At 46.3% G+C, this 20,898-nt stretch overlaps 1 long non-coding RNA gene across 1 annotated transcript; it reads left to right on the top strand.

The window, feature by feature from the left end:
- The first annotated feature begins 8,345 nt into the window (after positions 1-8,345).
- LOC120982705 lies at positions 8,346-18,701 on the top strand. The gene is made up of 3 exons (XR_005774964.1): positions 8,346-8,472; positions 12,834-12,838; positions 18,690-18,701. It is a non-coding gene; the product is annotated as an uncharacterized LOC120982705 (long non-coding RNA).
- The last annotated feature ends 2,197 nt before the right edge of the window (positions 18,702-20,898 follow it).

Genomic DNA, 20,898 nt, shown 5'->3' with positions numbered 1-20,898 from the left:
AAAATGACAGGCAGAGGCAGGCCACCCCGCAGGGGCCGTCGTGGTCGTGGTGCTGTGATTTCCACTGTCCCTGGAATAATGCCCAGTTTTCAGAGGCCACGTACCCTGAACCCGAAAAATTCAGAGGACGTAGTTGACTGGCTTAGACAGGACACCCAATCTTCAACAGCTTCCGCTAAGAACCTTGACGCACCATCCTCCTCCAACTCAGCTTCGGTCACCTGCTCTCAAGTTACCACGCACCCGCCCGTCGCCACTACCACCACAGCCACCACAGCCGCTTCACTTGATCCGTCAGAGGAGTTATTTACACATCAGTTGGATGCAATTAGTGATGCGCAACCATTATTGCCAGATGATGTAGATTACGGGGATATGTCTCAGTCAGGCAGGATTACACACATGGACGTACAGTGTGATGATGATGATGTTGTACCCGCTGCTGCTTCCTTTGCTGAGGTGTCAGATACAAGTGAAGCGGTTGATGATGACGATGTGTCCACGGATGCCACGTGGGTGCCTGCTCGAAGAGAAGAAGAGGGGGAAAGTTCTGAAGGGGAGACAGAGAGAATGAGGAGACGAGTTGGAAGCAGGGGGAGGTCGTCGCAAGGAGTTAGTGGCACAGTCAGACAGCATGTATCGGCACCTGGGGTCAGCCAGACAGCACGCCAGTCAACGCATGCTGTTGCCACCACTAGAATGCCGTCATTGCAAAGCTCAGCAGTGTGGCATTTTTTTTGTGTGTCTGCCTCTGATAAAAGCAATGCCATTTGCAACCTGTGCCAAAAGAAACTGAGTCGTGGGAAGTCCAACACCCACCTTGGTACAACTGCTTTGCGAAGGCACATGATCTCACATCACAAACGCCTATGGGATCAACACATGAGTACAAGCAGCACACAAACTCAAAGCCACCATGCTCCTCCTGGTCCTGCATCTTCAGCCACGTCAACCACTGCTGTCCTCCCTGCCCCCTCTCAACCACCCGCCACTCCATCTCTCACCTTCAGCAGTTCCTGCTCATCTGCCCACAGTCAGGTGTCTGTCAAGGACATGTTTGAGCATAAGAAGCCAATGTCACAAAGTCACCCCCTTGCCCGGCGACTGACAGCTGGCTTGACGGAACTCTTAGCCCGCCAGCTTTTACCATACCAGCTGGTAGAGTCTGAGGCCTTCAAAAAATTTGTCGCTATTGGGACACCACAGTGGAAGGTACCCGGACGAAATTTTTTTTCAAAAAAGGCAATCCCAAACCTCTACCATGTCATTGAAAAGGAAGTCATGGCATCTCTGGCATACAGTGTTGGGGCAAGGGTCCATCTGACCACTGATACCTGGTCTGCAAAGCACGGTCAGGGCAGGTATATCACGTATACTGCGCATTGGGTCAACCTGCTGACGGCTGACAAGCATGGAATGCGTGGCTCTGCAGCGGAGTTGGTGACACCACCACGACTTGCAGGCAGACCTACTGCCACCTCCTCTACTCCTACTCCATCCTCTTTAATTTCCTCCTCGGCTGAGTCCTCTTCTGCTGCGGCGTCTGGCTGCACATCAACTGATTCCCCCCAGCTCCCCAGGGGCTATTCCACATCCCGGATACGACAGTGTAACGCTATCTTGGGGTTGACTTGCCTGAAAGCAGAGAGCCACACAGGACCAGCACTCCTGTCCGCCCTGAACGCACAGGTGGATCAGTGGCTGACCCCGCACCAACTGGAGATCGGCAAAGTGGTGTGTGACAATGGAAGCAATCTGTTGGCGGCATTAAATTTGGGCAAGTTGTCACATGTGCCGTGCATGGCACATGTGTTGAATCTCATCGTACAACGTTTTGTGTCTAAGTACCCAGGCTTACAGGACGTCCTCAAGCAGGCCAGGAAGGTGTGTGGCCATTTCAGGCGTTCCTACACGGCCATGGCGCACTTTTCCGATATTCAGCGGCGAAACAACATGCCAGTGAGGCGCATGATATGCGACAGCCCGACACGTTGGAATTCAACACTCCTAATGTTCGACCGCCTGCTCCAACAAGAAAAAGCCGTCAACGAGTATTTGTATGACCGGGGTGCTAGGACAGCCTCTGCGGAGCTGGGAATCTTTTTGCCACGTTACTGGACACTCATGCGCAATGCCTGTAGGCTTATGCGTCCTTTTGAGGAGGTGACAAACCTAGTCAGTCGCACCGAAGGCACCATCAGCGACCTCATCCCATTTGTTTTCTTCCTGGAGCGTGCCCTGCGAAGAGTTCTGGATCAGGCTGTAGATGAGCGTGAAGAGGAAGAGGAAGAGTTGTGGTCACCATCACCACCAGAAACAGCCTTGTCATCATCGCTTGCCGGACCTGCAGCAACGCTGGAAGAGGAGTATGAGGAAGAGGAGTCAGAGGAGGAATGTGGCGGCTTTGAGGAGGAGGAAGACCAACCACAGCAGGCACCCCAGGGTGCTCGTTGTTGTCACCTATCTGGGACCCATGGTGTTGTACGTGGCTGGGGGGAAGAACAGACCGTCAATGACATCAGTGAGGACGAGGAACGGGAAATGAGAAGCTCTGCATCCAACCTTGTTCAAATGGGGTCTTTCATGCTGTCATGTCTGTTGAGGGACCCACGTATAAAAAGGATAAAGGAGAACGATCTGTACTGGGTGACCACGCTACTAGACCCCCGGTATAAGCAGAAAGTGGCAGAAATGTTACCAAATTACCGAAAGTCGGAAAGGATGCAGCAGTTCAAAACCAAACTAAAAAATATGCTTTACACAGCTTATAAGGGAGATGTCACAGCACAACGGGAATCTAACAGGGGAAGAGGTGAGTGTAATCCTCCTCCTACCACGGCGGCAAGGACTGGACGATTTACAGATGTGTTGTTGATGGAGGACATGCGGAGCTTTTTCAGTCCTACTCATCGCCACAGCCCTTCGGGATCCAGCCTTAGAGAACGACTCGACCGACAGGTAGCAGACTACCTCGCCTTAACAGCAGATATCGACACTCTGAGGAGCAATGAACCCCTTCACTACTGGGTGTGCAGGCTTGACCTGTGGCCTGAGCTATCCCAGTTTGCGATAGAACTTCTGGCCTGCCCTGCTTCAAGTGTCCTGTCAGAAAGGAGCTTCAGTGCAGCAGGAGGCATTGTCACTGACAAGAGAAGTCGCCTCGGTCAAAAAAGTGTTGATTACCTCACCTTCATAAAGATGAATGAGGCATGGATCCCGAAGGGACTGACAGTGGGGGATACGTTTGACTAACAAAAGGCCTGATTACATGCCTTGGCCTCAAAATGGTCCCCACGCTGCTGTATTTAATGTCTGCATACCGGATGACTTTCGTGAATTCTCCACCACCAACTAGGGTTCAAGCCGTAATGTTTTAGTCACTTTTCTGCCTGGAAAACATAAATTTTTCCGGCCGCTGCTACAATAGCGTCTGCAACAGTGCCATTATTTTTCAGGCATGTGTACATGCCTAATTTTTCTGTCCTATGGTGCAGCACTGTGGCTGCAAAAACAAACCAAAAAAAAAAGGCACATACAAGTGTCAATTCCCCTTCGTGATCGTTACCTTGTTGTGGTGAAGGGGCTTGCGTATCACAATGAAGCAATCATCATCACCTCTATAAAAGTGTGTTGGCAATGTTGCCACACCCCAGATGATAAGGCCGTTGCTTCATTATGGTCAGACCAAAAGCGATCGGGTGGCCACGCTACTAGACCCCCGGTATAAGCAGAAAGTGGCAGAAATGTTACCAAATTACCAAAAGTCGGAAAGGATGCAGCAGTTCAAAACCAAACTAAAAAATATGCTTTACACAGCTTATAAGGGGGATGTCAATGGGGGATTCGACAATGGTTAATCAATTCGACCGGATAGGGTCCGTAACAGGGATTAAACTGATAGCAATAGTACTAGTTAAGACACCACTCATATAGGGTGTCACAGCACATTGCTCTGTGCACGCGCAGTGCCCCAATTTGGGAGTAAGAGGACCGACCAAGCTGCTTTTTCCATCTCCCGGTTCCTGAAATCAATTCAGTTTAGTGTATGAGAGTTTGGTCTGTCACTGTGAAGGCAGTCGAAGGTACCCGGCCTAAATTTTTTTTCATAAAAGGCAATTCCTGATATGGGACGTAACAGGGATTAAACTGATGAGAATAATACTACAGAAAATACCACTCATATCGGTGGAGGGAGCCAGCGTTTTTTTAACCATCTCCCCGTTCAAAAAATCTATTTAATAAATGGCCCCCAGATTGGGGATGTTAGAGGGATTAAACTGATGAGAATAGTACTACAGAAAATACCACTCATATCGGGTGTGACAGTAAATTGCACGGCGCAGATGCAGTCACCGTGGTTTAAAACAGAGTGGAGGGAGCCAGCGTTTTTTTAACCATCTCCCCGTTCGAAAAATCTATTCAATAAATGGCACCCAGATTGGGGACGTTAGAGGGATTAAACTGATGAGAATAGTACTACAGAAAATACCACTCATATCGGGTGTGACAGTAAATTGCACGGCGCAGACGCAGTCACCGTGGTTTAAAACAGAGTGGAGGGAGCCAGGTTTTTTTTAACCATCTCCCCGTTCGAAAAATCTATTCAATAAATGGCACCCAGATTGGGGACGTTAGAGGGATTAAACTGATGAGAATAGTACTACAGAAAATACCACTCATATCGGGTGTGACAGTAAATTGCACGGCGCAGACGCAGTCACCGTGGATTAAAACAGAGTGGAGGGAGCCAGCGTTTTTTTAACCATCTCCCCGTCCGAAAAATCTGTTTAATAAATGGCCCCCAGATTGGGGAGTCGGGGACGTTAGAGGGATTAAACTGATGAGAATAGTACTACAGAAAATACCACTCATATCGGGTGTGACAGTAAATTGCACGGCGCAGACGCAGTCACCGTGGATAAAAACAAAGGGGAGGGAGCCAGCGTTTTTTTAACCATCTCCCCGTTCGAAAAATCAATTCAATTGACCTTTCGGGGACCCTTGGTGTTGTACGTGGCTGGGTGGAGGAAGAAACCTTCAATGACATCACCGGGACGTGGCTAGCTTGGTATCCAACCTTGTGCAAATGGGGAGTTTGCGGTTGTGCAAATGAACTGTTTGCGGTGCATTAAAAGGGGAGTTTGGTCTGTCAATGTCTGTGATGCGGGCGTAACCCTTACACTACCTGATCGATACAACATCATACCTGATCGTATACACACACTGGATGTTTTAAAGCACGTTATTCCAAACAATTTAGGAATGTTAGTTGATTTATGCCCTTTATGGATTAAAACCCGACTCTGCGTCCACTACGTAATTTTCCATGGGAGTTTTGCCATAGATCCCCCTCCGGCATGCCACAGTCCAGGTGTTAGACCCCTTGAAACAACTTTCTCATCACTATTGTGGCCAGAAAGAGTCCCTGTGGGTTTTAAAATTCGCCTGTCTATTGAAGTCTATGGCGGTTCGCCCGGTTCGCCAGTTCGCGAACATTTGCGGAAGTTCGCGTTCGCTGTTCGCGAACTGAAAATTTTATGTTCGCGACATCACTAATGGTCTGACGCCGCTAAAGATGCATTTTCCTCTCTAAAGGAGAGGTTTACCTCGGCACCTGTTCTAATTCAACCTGATGTCTCCCAGCCTTTTATTGTCGAGGTAGATGCGTCAGAGGTGGGAGTGGGAGCTGTATTGTCTCAGGGTCCGTCTCCTGGCAAATGGCGTCCTTGCGCTTTCTTTTCCAAAAAATTATCTTCTGCGGAGAAGAATTATGATACTGGAAATAGGGAACTGTTGGCGATTAAACTGGCGCTTGAAGAGTGGCGTCACTTCTTAGAGGGAGCAATCCACCCCGTCACGGTGATTACGGATCACAAGAACCTTCTGTACCTAGAATCGGCTAAGCGTCTCACCCCTAGACAAGCTAGGTGGTCGCTATTCTTTACCAGATTTAACTTTGTAATCACCTATCGTCCTGGGGCAAAAAATACCAAGGCAGACGCATTATCTCGTAGTTTCCCTGGAGGGGGTAATGTTTGTGATCCGGTACCTATTTTACAAAGAGGAGTGGTTGTCTCTGCTGTACACTCTGTTCTGGAGGGGAAGGTGTTAGAGGCCCAGGGGGATGCCCCGGCCTCTTGCCCCTCAGAGAAATTGTTTGTACCGTTAAACCTGCGTCTTGAATTATTAAAAGAACATCATAATTCGGCACTTGCTGGACACCCGGGTAGTAAAGCAACCTTGGAGCTTTTATCTCGTCGTTTTTGGTGGCCAAGGTTGCGTCAGGATGTAATGGATTTCGTGTCTACTTGTTCTACTTGTGCACGCGCGAAAGTCTCTCATACACGTCCAGCAGGGTCTTTATTGCCACTTTTCATCCCCAATAGGCCATGGACACATCTGTCAATGGATTTCATCACTGACTTACCGTTGTCGGCGGGTAAAACTGTTATCTTGGTAGTAGTAGACAGGTTTAGCAAAATGGTACACTTTATTGCGCTACCCGCACTTCTGAATGCTAAAACTCTCGCTCAGGTGTTTATCAGTGAAATCGTGAAGCTTCACGGGGTCCCTTCCGATGTGGTTTCGGATCGGGGAACCCAGTTTATTTCTAAGTTTTGGAAAGCTTTTTGTTCACTTGTCCTTTTCCTCAGCTTTCCATCCTCAGTCGAATGGACAGACTGAGCGTACCAACCAAAATCTAGAAACATATTTAAGGTGTTTTGTGTCTGAAAACCAAGAGTTGTGGTCATCATATTTACCGTTAGCTGAGTTTGCCATAAATAATCATTATCAGGAGTCCACTGGCAAGTCACCATTCCTTGGTGCATACGGTTTTCATCCCCAATTTTGTACTTTCAAAGAGGGGGGGTCTTCTGGGGTTCCCGAAGAGGAAAGGTTTTCTTCATCTCTTTCATCGGTATGGCAGAAGGTGCAAGTTAACTTGAAAAAGATGAGTGGTAAATATAAATGCATGGCCGATAAGAAACGGTCGCCAGGTCCGGACCTAGGAGTGAATGACTATGTGTGGTTGTCTACTAGGAATATTAAGTTGAAGGTTCCTTCTTGGAAACTGGGTCCTAGGTTCATTGGTCCCTATAAAATAGTAGCCGTCATTAACCCTGTGGCTTTTCGCCTGGAGCTACCTCAGACTTTTAAGATCCATAACGTCTTCCATAAATCGTTACTCAAGAAGTATGTTCCACCTCTAGAACCATCGCCGCTGCCACCTCCTCCTGTCATTGTGGCTGGTAATCTGGAGTTTCAAATAGCCAGAATTGTTGATTCTCGTCGGGTCCGCCGCTCTCTTCAGTATCTGGTGCATTGGAGGGGTTACGGTCCCGAGGAAAGAATGGGTTCCAGCGTCAGAGGTAAACGCCAACAGGTTAATTCAGACTTTCCATGCCTCTCATCCGGAGAGACCTGGTCCTGAGTGTCCGGAGGCCCCTCGTGAAAGGGGGGGTACTGTCACGAGGGTATCAAGAGCCACGTCTGACTCCGTTATACCCGGGGTCAGGAAGTCGCAGCGGGTGGCTGCGTGCTCTATATCTAAAGATCACGTTGTTTCTCAGTGATTGTTTTCTGTGTTTGCCTTGCTATCCTTTTTGTCTCTCTCAGGGATCCGTAGCTTCTCCTCCTCAGCTGTTTCTTGTCTGCCACTCCCTATCTCCTTATATTCTCCCCTCACACTTCTCTAGTTGCCAGTTATAGAGCTTCCTGCCTGGACATCTATACTGACCCACTGGAGTGGTTAATCCTGGTTGTCGTTCCTGAGTGCTACCCTCCGGATCCCTGTTGGGCTTATTGTCGTCTCCTGTTGTCGCCCACCTGGGAATATATGTTGAGTCTGTGTTGTCTGTCCTCCCCTTGGTGTTTTCCCTTAGAGTCAGTGGTGCGGACTAGTGTTCCCATCGCCCTGTTCACTACCTAGGGCTCAGCTCAGGGAAAGCCAGGGCTTTAGGCACGTGATCGGCGTACGGGTGAGGAACCCGTCTAGGGACGTCAGGGCAGCCAGGTGCCAGCCGCCAGGTGAGTCAGGGGTCACCATCTTCCCTCTCACTTGGGCAGGGCCTTCCTCGTTCCCTCCCTCTGTGTCACGTATGTGATAGCCACGCCGACCGTGATAATACTGTAGGATAGTATTAAGCTTATATTAGCCATGAAGATAATTGTACAGATTATCACTAACAAGTGTTCGTATAAATGTTCGTTAGCGATGAGCTGGCAGTGTAATACTGCCATCAATTACCCTGTGAACAAGCAACCACTCGCTCATCAGGTAATTGGAATCTTTCAGCAGGTTTGAAAACCATTATTTGCAGGTCGCAGATCATGACGTGTAATCACCAATCTGCTGCCGGCAAATAGTGATTCAGTATGGGGACGAGCGATAGCATTAGTGATCACTCCTCCCCATACTGTGGGGGAGATCACTGCATTCAATAGCAGCAATCTCCTCCGCTGATGAGCAAAGTGCTTCCTTCCCGACAATCGCCTAGATTAGTGATGGTGAAGCTTTTACATACCGAGTGCCCAAACTGCAACCAAATACCCACTTATTTATTGCTAAGTGCCAACACGGCAAATTGACCTGAATACTACAGTCCTATATAGTATATCTTCCATGTACTTTATCATTTACCTATAATAGCCTGCCTACATTCAGTGCGCTGCCTGTGATGTTCATAGCACGCCCTGTGCTGATGAATGGCAGGAAAAGTCTAAGGCATATTGGCACACCATAGACTTTTTCCAGGGAGCAGGTGCCCACAAAGAGGGCTCTGAGTGCCGCCTCTGGCACCCGTGCCATAGGTTCGCCACCACTGGCCTAGATGATCTACACATCTAATATAAACCAGACACAACAGATAATTGAGATAAGACAGAGTAATACAACTGTGGCTTTCTTACAACTGAACAAGACCTCCACAGGTGTCACAGTAAGTACAGTATGTATGTAACACCCCAGAGTAGTGTTACCACTTCTGCACCTTGCTACTGTCTTTATTGGTCTAACTTCATGTCATCTTATGCATTTATTCCAGGTCCTCCACACTGTGCATTTCTAATGTTATGTAACTGTTCATGTAATGTGCCTGGTTCACCAGCAGGGGCAGCAGACATAGCAGAGCTATACTTAGATAGAATGGAACCTTCCATTCCATTCTACCCTCCTTCTCTGGATAGAGGTGGGTTAGTCCTATTTCCTGCAGGAAGGGTGGGGAAAAAGTTCTAGTCAATCTAGCTTACCCCCAGCTAGGGGAAGTATGTGCAGGGGCATGTCTTTCTTGGATGTGCCCATGCCAGCCAGAGCACTCTAAGCTCTGCTGGCCATGGAGGCCAAACCTTAAAGCCTCAGGAGCCAGGAGGAAAGTTCCCTGGCATAACCTAGAGTCAGACTACAAAGTGAAATGCAGCATACAGAAGAAGCTGAGTTATACAGCCAGCCTGGCAGTACAGCAGAGTGAGAGAATGATAGAGCAGAGTTGAGTTTGCCTGCTAGAACCAAGACAAAGCCTGAAAGTGTCTAAATAAATTTTTATTCAAAGTAAAGCTGCCATTGAACTTAATCTCAAGGTCTGGACTCAAGTTATTATTTTATCCCTCAATTATTCCCCCTCTTTATTACTTCGGAGCCAAAGCCTGGGGTCCAGCCGTATCCAGGTAAGAGCACCGTGGCACACATAAAGAGACATTTTAGGCCGCAACATACCACTCTGCATTTCCTACACCTGGGACGTTATATAGAGGGCCCTAGGGGGAGGCACCCGTTGCATGTAGATAAGGGAAGTGTGAGATGTGTCAATCTTGTGGCTGATAAATCAAGGTATTAGATTCAGTCATTGGATCAAGGGATTGAATGTGGTTATCAGATTAAATCTATTTTCGTCAAGGGAAAATAATCAATGGTAGTTGTAGAATCAAAATCGCTATCACTGAAAACAACTACCTAAAATATAACTTTTATTTAGGTTACTAAAAATGGAGATCCCTATCGGGGGGATCCAAAATTAGACATGGACAAACACGGAAAAGAGCAACTAAGGACCTGGCAGAGGACTGATGCTGACGGAGGTGAAAAAATCTTTTATCACACTTGGTAATGACGTACAGGATTTTGCATCCACCATTTCATTTTCTGAAGTTCTGCCTGTGCATAATGTTCAGAATGATAGGCAGAGGCGCATAAAGGAGTTCAACATATGGCTTGGTAAATGGTGTCAAGAGCAAGGATTTGGCTTTGTTTCTCATCATAGCTCTACTTGGAATAGAAAGGAACTGTACAAAAAAGATGGTTTGCATCTTTCTCTCAAAGGAACAAATGTACTTAGTGAACAACTCCAAGAATTTGCGAAAGAGTATTTAAACTAGGAAGGGGGGGCAAAAGAGTGAAAATAAAAGAGTCCAATTGCCCCCCGAAACAATGCCAGAACAGGCCAGAAGCACTGAGGTTAAGAAATGATAAGCTCAGAGTCCTGTCTACAAATGCTCGCAGTTTAGGTAAAAAAATCAATGAACTTGGGTCAATAATGACATCTGAGAATGTAGATTTAGTGGCTGTTACGGAGACATGGTTTAATGAAAGAAATGACTGGGACATAACCATACCAGGGTACTCTTTATACAGAAGAGACAGAGAAGGCAAGAAAGGAGGAGGAGTGGCCCTGTATGTGAAAGATAGCATTAAATCTAACCTAATACAAGTTGGTGAGGCCAACATAGAGTCAGTTTGGGTTACGTTGCAGTTTGCTAACCATGCAGTAACTCGTGTAGGTGTGATATATAGAGCACCTGGTCAAGTTAAAGAACTAGATGATCTACTAGTTGAAGAAATAGCTAAAATGACAATGAAAGGAGAAGTTATCATTATGGGAGATTTCAATCTTCCAGATATAAACTGGAAAACCAAAATAGCAAGTTCTACCAGGAGTACAGATATTCTAAATTCCCTACTGGGGTTATCTCTACAACAAGTGGTTGAGGAGCCAACCCGGAGGGAGGCCATTTTGGATTTGGTATTCACAAACGGGGATTCGGTATATGATGTCATTGTAGGCGAAACCTTGGGATCTAGTGATCACCAGTCAGTGTGGTTTAATATAAGAACTGTGAAAGAGTCCCACCACACAAAAACAAAAGTTTTAGATTTTAGAAAAATAGACTTTTCAAAAATGAAATTAGTCATAAATGAGTCCTTATCAGACTGGAACGGATTACATGGAGTCCAGGAGAAATGGGACTACTTAAAAGGTGCATTATTGAAGGCAACAGAAAATTGCATTAGACTCGTCAGTAAAAGCAAAAAAAGGAGGAGACCAATGTGGTACTCAGCAGAAGTGGCCCAAATCATTAAAAATAAAAAGCTAGCATTTTGTAATTATAAAAAAACCCAGAAGATAAGGAAATCTACAAGATTAGGCAGAGAGAGGCCAAGCAAGTTATAAGAACTTCTAAAGCGCAGGCAGAAGAAAAACTAGCTCAGTCTATGAAAAAAGGGGATAAGACATTCTTCAGATATATAAATGAAAAAAGGAAATTAAAACAAGGAATAACTAAATTAAAAACAAAGGACGGAAGGTATGTAGAAGAGAATAAAGGGCTAGCCGACTGCCTTAATGAATACTTCTGTTCAGTTTTTACAAAAGAAAAAGGAGAAGGACCTCCACTAGAAAGAATGACTATTAAATCGTTTGATGCATGTATCTTTACAGAGGAAGATGTTCTAAGTTTGCTGTCTAAGGTGAAGACAGATAAGTCACAGGGGCCTGATGAGATACACCCAAAATTATTAAAAGAGCTTAGTGGTGAGCTGGCAAAACTGTTAACAGATTTATTTAACCAATCATTAGTAACAGGAGTCGTCCCGGAAGATTGGAAATTGGCAAATGTCGTGCCCATTCACAAGAAAGGTAGTAGGGAGGAATCGAGCAACTATAGACCAGTGAGTCTGACATCAATAGTAGGCAAATTAATGGAAACCCTATTAAAGGATAGGATTGTGGAACATCTAAAATCCCATGGATTGCAAGATGAAAAACAACATGGGTTTACTTCAGGGAGATCATGTCAAACAAATCTTATAGATTTTTTTGACTGGGTGAATAAAATAATAGACGGTGGAGGTGCAGTAGACATCGCATATCTAGATTTTAGTAAGGCTTTTGACACTGTCCCACATAGAAGACTTATCAATAAACTGCAGTCATTGAGCATGGACTCCCATATTGTTGAGTGGATTAGGCAGTGGCTGAGTGACAGACAACAGAGGGTTGTAGTCAATGGAGAACATTCAAAACAAGGTAATGTTACCAGTGGGGTTCCACAGGGATCTGTACTGGGACCGATTTTGTTTAATATCTTCATAAGTGATATTGCAAAAGGCCTCGCTGGTAAGGTTTGTCTTTTTGCTGATGACTCAAAGATATGTAACAGGGTTGATGTTCCTGGAGGGAAACGCCAAATGGAAAAGGATTTAGGAAAACTAGAAGAATGGTCAGAACTCTGGAAACTGAAATTTAATGAGGATAAGTGCAAGATAATGCACCTGGGGCGTAAAAACCCAAGGGCAGAATATAGAATATTTGACACAGTCCTGACCTCAGTATCTGAGGAAAGGGATTTAGGAGTAATTATTTCAGAAGACTTAAAGGTGGGAAGACAATGTAATAGAGCAGCACGAAATGCCAGCAGAATGCTTGGATGTATAGGGAGAGGTATAAGCAGTAGAAAGAGTGAAGTGCTTATGCCGCTGTACAGAACACTGGTGAGACCTCACTTGGAGTATTGTGCGCAGTACTGGAGGCCATATCTCCAGAAGGATATAGATACTCTAGAGAGAGTTCAGAGAAGAGCTACTAAACTAGTACATGGATTGCAGGATAAAACTTACCAGGAAAGGTTAAAGGACCTTAATATGTATAGCTTGGAAGAAAGAAGAGACAGAGGGGATATGATAGAAACTTTTAAATACATAAAGGGAATCAACTCGGTAAAGGAAGAGAGCATATTTAAAAGAAGAAAAACTACCACAAGAGGACACAGTTTTAAATTAGAGGGGCAAAGGTTTAAAAGTAATATAAGGAAGTATTACTTTACTGAGAGAGTAGTGGATGCATGGAATAGCCTTCCTGCAGAAGTGGTAGCTGCAAATACAGTGAAGGGGTTTAAGCATGCATGGGATAGGCATAAGGCCATCCTTCATATAAGATAGGGCCGGGGGCTATCCATAGTATTCAGTATATTGGGCAGACTAGATGGGCCAAATGGTTCTTATCTGCCGACACATTCTATGTTTCTATGTTTCTATGTTTCTATGAAAGGGGCAACACGTCTGGGTATCTAGCGTCTGTCCCTAAGGTGTCCCTCGAGCTATCCTCAGCCCAGAGATGCACCTGGATGGTAGGAGCACTCTGTCCACGTGCCTCGGCTGCCTGTCCTTATAACGCCCTTGCTATCGGTATACTAACCCATATGGATGTCTGGGTCCTTGTATAGACTGATTACTACATGAATTACACATACAAAACTTGATATCACATCACTTGTCTGACGTGTTTCCCCTTTCAATTAAAAAAGGTTCGTCAGGGGACGCAAGTAAAAATGTGTGTCACAGATAAACACCAAATACACAAACAAAACCAAAACAAAACTGGAGAACCACCAGGCCAGTACAAGTCTGCGAGGGGTATCACAATATACGTGTAGCCAATAGGCTGATTTCGGGTCACCGTTATGAAATTCCCATATATGATTTGCTATGGGGGTCTCCTTTTTCTTTTTAATATCATTAATATGTTCCAGGATGCGTCTCCGGAATTCCCTAAATGTTTTTCCCACATAGTCCCGTGGGCATGTACATTGGGCAAGGTAAGGAGAAATACAGTTGGTACGGCCTTCCCCTGGCTAAAAAAATCTCCCTGGGTTGAAGGTGTGGGGTTGGGAGCAGAAGAGGACGAGGGAGAGGGAGATGGCCACTACTTACGACCAACCCCGGAAGGCACATGGTTAGACCGAAAACCATTGGGCACATTCCGATGCGGGGCATGTAATTATGTGAAAAAAACCAAAATAAATACCTGCTCGGCCACCAGTAGGAACTACGTTACTAGAGATTTCATTAATTGCAGAAGCAAGGGGGTGATCTACCTTGCCCAATGTACATGCCCACGGGACTATGTGGGAAAAACATTTAGGGAATTCCGGAGACGCATCCTGGAACATATTAATGATTTTAAAAAGAAAAAGGAGACCCCCATAGCAAATCATATATGGGAATTTCATAACGGTGACCCGAAATCATAAAAATGTACAGCCCTGCAGGTGATTAGACCATCCCCTAGGAAGGGTGACTGGGACCGTAGGATCCTACATAAGGAAACCGAATGGATCTACTGGCTCTATTCACAATCACCAGGGGGTCTTAATGAAAAATTAACATTTTCGTGCTTTTTGTAATTCACTATACTCTTTGATCCAAGGAGGCATCTTCCAAAAGTCTGAAACGTGATCCTTCTCTAGTGATAGAATCCAATATCGACACAAGAAGTGTCAGGTTATTATTATAGGGTAGACTCATATCTGAGCACCCATTTCTTCATTTTCTACAGTATCTCTTTCATGGTTAATACGGCGCAGGTTCTCAAGACCACCTAAAAACAATATATCCCCAAGATGCCACTATTGCCGTATTGATGCACCTGTTTGTTATCACCAATATGGCACCAATATGGTCATACCTAATCCATTTGTAGCCTCTGATCCTGAATTAAACAAGACTTGTAATTCCCTTGCTATCACTATGTCGGCGATTTGACTATGTGCTAATCAATATCTGCAGCATAGTACTGAGCTAATTGGTGGAGTGCTCGAACCATCTGACACGCCCCCAGGGTGTCGATGGGCGGGTACACTACCCACACGCACGGCCTTCCAATATCCATGACTTGGAACGCACGGCCATCTTTTTAATGAGCATGCGTTCCACTGTCAGAGCCCGTGCTCTATAGCATTGCCGTTATGCATTCATCCCAATAACTATCTGGTCGCGCCAGCCTTAACGTCCCCAATCACTGCCTCGGCTAGTGGTATTTCTCAGATAGTGGCGAGGGGCGGTGCCATCTTTGGGCCGTCATGGAACGCATGGCCATTCTGTCATTACTGGGCCGCTGTGGAACGCACGGCCATTTTGACACGCCTGCTGCGACCCGGTACTTGCGCTTCCAGATGACGTGCACGGCTGTCCCCTGTCTAACCATTGGTCCTGTATGGAACGCACGGCCATTTTGCTGGTTGGCGTGCGTTCCAGCTAAAAGTGCATTTATCGGCTCAAGGTTAATAAAGTAAACATTGTGATTGTTTTATTTTTGGTCACACTCCCTATACATCTATCCTGACTCCAGTAAACACCTGCACCTCTGAGAGTCATATTAGGCAATTGTATCATATAATCTGATTTCATTAGCTAAGGGAGCAATTGAAGGTAGGCTGGATTGGGTCACATGGTAGGCTGCGCAGTTGAGGATTGGTTTATAACATCAGGGACCGCCCCTTAGTGGCTTTAAGAGGAGGTGTGTTTGTATGAACTAATTGGAGCTACATCATTTTTGCCCCCTGGAGCCCCTCAAGCCAGACATCTCTGGTCTGTGAGCAGGAACTGGAAGATCGTTACCAGATAAGTACCATACTGGTCCTCTTCTATTCAGCCTATTGGCTACACGTATATTGTGATACCCCTCGCAGACTTATACTGGCCTAGGGGTTCTCCAGTTTTGTTTTGGTTTTGTTTGTGTATTTGGTGTTTATCTGTGACACACATTTTTACTTGTGTCCCCTGACGAACCTTTTTTAATTGAAAGGGGAAACGCGTCGGACAAGTGATGTGATATCAAGTTTTGTATGTGTAATTCATGTAGTAATCTGTCTATACAAGGACCCAGACATCCATATGGGTTAGTATACCGATAGCAAGGGCGTTATAAGGACAGGCAGCCGAGGCACGTGGACAGAGTGCTCCTACCATCCAGGTGCATCTCTGGGCTGAGGATAGCTCGAGGGACACCTTAGGGACAGACGCTAGATACCCAGACGTGTTGCCCCTTTCCTCCTCCGTCAGCATCAGTCCTCTGCCAGGTCCTTAGTTGCTCTTTTCCGTGTTTGTCCATGTCTAATTTTGGATCCCCCCGATAGGGATCTCCATTTTTAGTAACCTAAATAAAAGTTATATTTTAGGTAGTTGTTTTCAGTGATAGTGATCAGATTAAATCCCCAAGTTTTTCTGTCCCTATCATTCTTACAATTTTCTTTAAGATAAGATGTGTGCAGTCTTGCATTTTTTATTTTTGCACTGTGCCTATCTCTATAAAAAGGACAACAGCAGGGTTCCACTAGTGGTCTCGTGTAGCCCCTAAATGATCATCCTATAGACCTCTTTACATGGACCGATTTTGCAGGCGATTGCCAGGAAGTAAACATTCCCGACAATCGCCTGCTTCTCAGTGGAGGAGACCAGTGCATTTACAGTATGGTAAGGAGCGATCGGTAATGCCATTGCTCATCCTGTACATGTCACGGTACGTGAGGGAAGGGAAGAAATCCAAATACAACAAAAGCAACAACACACCAGGCTAGGCCTCAAAGCTAGGGAACAGGGAAAGGTCACCACCTGACAATCCCTGAGTCTTTACCTGACTGCTGACAACATGAGCAAATCCTAAAGGTGGAAGTGCTCATGCGCTGGAACCTAAGCCTAGCTGAAACTGTAAAAAACCCTCAGCTAGGGAGGTGGGGATAAGACAACCAGTTCCTAGCTCTTGGTGCAGGAACCAGTGTCTTCCTGAGGCCTAGCCAGAACAAACAACAAAAGGACTTAGCTTAAGACGGACGGGGAGCAGGAGATCCACCAAACACCAGCTGAGAACTTCAGAAGCAAATATAAACCACAAGGGCTATAGTGAGAGGAAGGTATAAATAGCACCACTAAATAGCTAATGAGCAGAACCTGTGGGAGGTGGGATCCTGCCCAAAACCACAACAAAGAGAAACAGAACAATCTGTCAGACTCACATGTAGCTGTCACGGATGGTGTTGCAGAAAACTGGAAGTTATAAATAAACATCCGACTGACTTGATCCCAAACTAAGGAACATATGGGTGAGCCCTATAAAACCCCTAGAGCTCTCCCTGACTGCTCTGCCCATGCAAAGATCTTTATGATAGAAAATTGCATGCCCTCATACCTAGACTGTGTGACACCTGAAAACCCTATAATAGTGAGGGGACACGACCACCGGCTCCCTGCACTTAATACGGAGGGAGTCAGGGTCACCTAGAATCAAGCCAGCACGGAAACACAAATAAAGGAAAAAGACTTATCTGAGGAACCAGCAGTTGCAGCATCTAGCAGTGAGCACAATCCAGGAAGTCGTATAAACCGCAAAGTGAGGCAGTATGGGAGGGGATATAAAAGGAGGCAATCGGTGTAAATAGATGACAGCTGGGAGAAGGAAAAGGGATGGCAAAGTGAAACCAAAACAAAGAACATCATGCAAGAGGTACAGAAGAACGTCTGCCAGAGCTTCTCAGAGAGCTGGCGGTGACAGTACCCCTCCCTCTACGAGTGGACTCTGGACACTCAGAGCCCACCTTCTCAGGATGGGACCTATGGAAAGCCCTGATAAGACGAGTGGCCTTAATGTCCACCACTGGGACCCACATCCTCTCCTCAGGACCATAACCCTCCCAATGAACGAGATACTGGAGAGAACCGCGGATAATGCGAGAATCCACAATCCTAGAGACCTGAAATTCAAGATTACCATCAACAACAATCAGAGAAGGAGGCAAAGAGGAGGGTACAGTGGGTTGGACATTAAGTTTTAATAGGGACCTGTGAAAAACATTATGGATCTTCCAAGTCTGAGGAAGATCAAGACGGAAGGCAACGGGATTGATGACGGACAAGATCTTGTAAGGCCCAATAAACTTAGGACCCAACTTCCAGGAGGGAACCTTCAGTTTGATATTCTTTGTAGACAACCACACCAGATCACCCACATTCAGGTCCGGACCAGGCACACGTCTCTTATCCGCCACATGCTTATATCTCTCACTCATCCTCTTCAGATTACCCTGAATCTTTTGCCAAATAAATGACAAAGACGAGGAAAATCTCTCCTCATCAGGTAAACCAGAAGACCCCTCTCCAGAGAATGTCCCAAACTGTGGATGAAACCCATATGCACCAAAAATAGGTGACTTATCCGAGGACTCCTGGAGACGGTTATTTAAAGCAAACTCAGCAAGGGACAAAAAAGAACACCAATCCTCCTGATTCTCTGCCAAAAAACAGCGCAGATATGTCTCCAGATTCTGATTGACGCGTTCAGTCTGGCCATTCGACTGCGGGTGAAAAGCAGAAGAGAACGTAAACTGAACCCCCAAGCGAGAACAGAAAGCCTTCCAGAATCTGGAAACAAACTGCGTGCCCCTATCAGAAACTATGTCTGAAGGAATGCCATGCAATTTGACAATGTGATCAACAAATGCTTGCGCCAGCGTTTTAGCATTGGGTAACCCAGGAAAGGGAATGAAATGCGCCATTTTGCTAAAACGGTCCACTACTACCAGAATCACAGTCTTCCCCAAGGAACGAGGCAGGTCCGTAATGAAGTCCATGGACAGATGCGTCCAAGGACGGGAAGGAATGGGTAACGGCAGGAGAGAACCCAATGGCCGTGAATGAGGGACCTTGGCACAAGCGCAGGTCTCGCAGGCTGCCACAAAACCCTCAACCGTCTTACGAAGAGCCGGCCACCAGAATCTCCGAGCAATGAGATCCACTGTGGCTCGACTCCCTGGGTGCCCAGCAAGGACAGTATCATGGTGCTCCTTAAAAACCTTGTGTCGTAAAGCGAGAGGCACAAACAACCTCCCAGGAGGACAAAGATCAGGAGCCTCTGCCTGGGATGCCTGAACCTCTGCCTCCCAATCAGGATAAAGAGCAGAGAAGACCACCCCTTCAGCCAAAATGGGACCCGGGTCTTCAAAGTTTCCCTCTCCCAGAAAACAACGTAACAGGGCATCCGCCTTCACATTTTTAACCCCAGGGCGGAACGTGACAACAAAATTAAACCTAGAAAAGAATAAAAACCATCTGACCTGTCTCGGGTTCAGACGTTTGGCTGATTCCAAGTAGGCCAGATTCTTATGGTCGGTAAACACGGTAATAGGGTGTCTGGCTCCCTCTAGCCAATGGCGCCATTCCTCAAAAGCTAATTTTCTCCCATCTCCCACATCGTAATTTCTCTCTGCGGAGGAGAGTTTCCTTGAGAAAAAGGCACACGGTCGCCATTTGGCAGGAGAGGGACCCTGAGACAAGACCGCACCCACACCCACCTCAGAAGCGTCCACCTCAACAATGAAAGGCAGAGAGACATCAGGTTGTACCAAGATGTGAGCGGAAGCAAAACTCTGTTTGATACTAGAAAAGGCCTTAAGCGCATCTACCGACCAGGAGGAAAAATCTACCCCCTTTTTAGTCATATCAGTGAGTGGCTTAACAACAGAGGAATAATTCAAAATGAACTTCCTGTAATAATTGCCAAAACCCAAAAACCGCCTCAGCGCCTTCTGATTCTCAGGAAGCTCCCAATCAAGCACAGCGCGGACCTTCTCAGGATCCATGCGAAAACCAGAAGCGGAGAGAAGAAAACCCAGAAATTGAATTTCTGAACCGCAAACACACATTTTTCCAGTTTAGCATACAATTTATTCTCCCGCAGAATGAGCAAGACCTGACGTAGGTGGTCCCTATGAGTTTTGAAATCAGGAGAAAAAATCTAAATGTCATCTAGATACACCAGTACAAATTTCCCCATTAAATGATAAAAAATACTGTTCATAAAATGTTGGAAGACGGCTGGAGCATTCATCAAACCAAAGGGCATAACCAAATTCTCGAAATGGCCCTCAGGGGTATTGAAGGCCGTCTTCCATTCGTCCCCTTCCCTGACCCTGACTAGGTTGTATGCCCCTCTTAAATCCAACTTAGAAAAAACTTTAGCCCCAACAATCTGGTTAAACAGGTCCGGGATCAGAGGAAGCGGATAAGGGTCACGAATTGTGATACAGTTCAGCTCCCTGAATCCAGACATGGTCTTAACCTCCTCAGGACCGCCGTACGCAGGATTGCGTCCTGGCGGCAGCCCTGCTATTCTGGGTGGACGCATTTACGCGTCCTCTCACGAGACGCATGATTTCCTGTGAACGCGCGCAAACAGGCGCGCACGTTCACAGGATCGGAAGGTAAGCGAGTGGATCTCCAGCCTGCCAGCGGCGATCATTCGCTGGCAGGCTGGAGATGCGATTTTTTTAACCCCTAAAAGGTATATTAGACGCTGTTTTGATAACAGCGTCTAATATACCTGGTCCTCTGGTGGTCCCTTTTGCTTGGATCGACCACCAGAGGACACAGGCAGCTCAGTAATAAGTAGCACCAAACACCACTGCACTACACCCCCCCCTGTCACTTATTAACTCCTTATTCACCCCTGATCACCCCATATAGACTCCCTGATCACCCCCCTGTCATTGATCACCCCCCTGTCATTGATCACCCCCTTGTAAGGCTCCATTCAGACGTCCATATGTTTTTTACGGATGCACGGATACATGGATCGGATCCGCAAAACACATACGGACATCTGAATGGAGCCTTACAGGGGGGTGATCAATGACAGGGGGTGATCACCCCATATAGACTCCCTGATCACCCCCCTGTCATTGATCACCCCCCTGTAAGGCTCCATTCAGACGTCCGTATGTTTTTTACGGATCCACGGATACATGGATCGGATCCGCAAAACACATACGGACGTCTGAATGGAGCCTTACAGGGGTATG

This window comes from Bufo bufo, chromosome 1 (assembly GCF_905171765.1).
Source record: "Bufo bufo chromosome 1, aBufBuf1.1, whole genome shotgun sequence".
NCBI classification, from domain to species: Eukaryota; Metazoa; Chordata; class Amphibia; order Anura; family Bufonidae; genus Bufo; species Bufo bufo.
The sequence above is the reverse complement of the archived record's forward strand: the minus strand, read 5'-3'. Positions and strand labels throughout refer to the sequence as shown.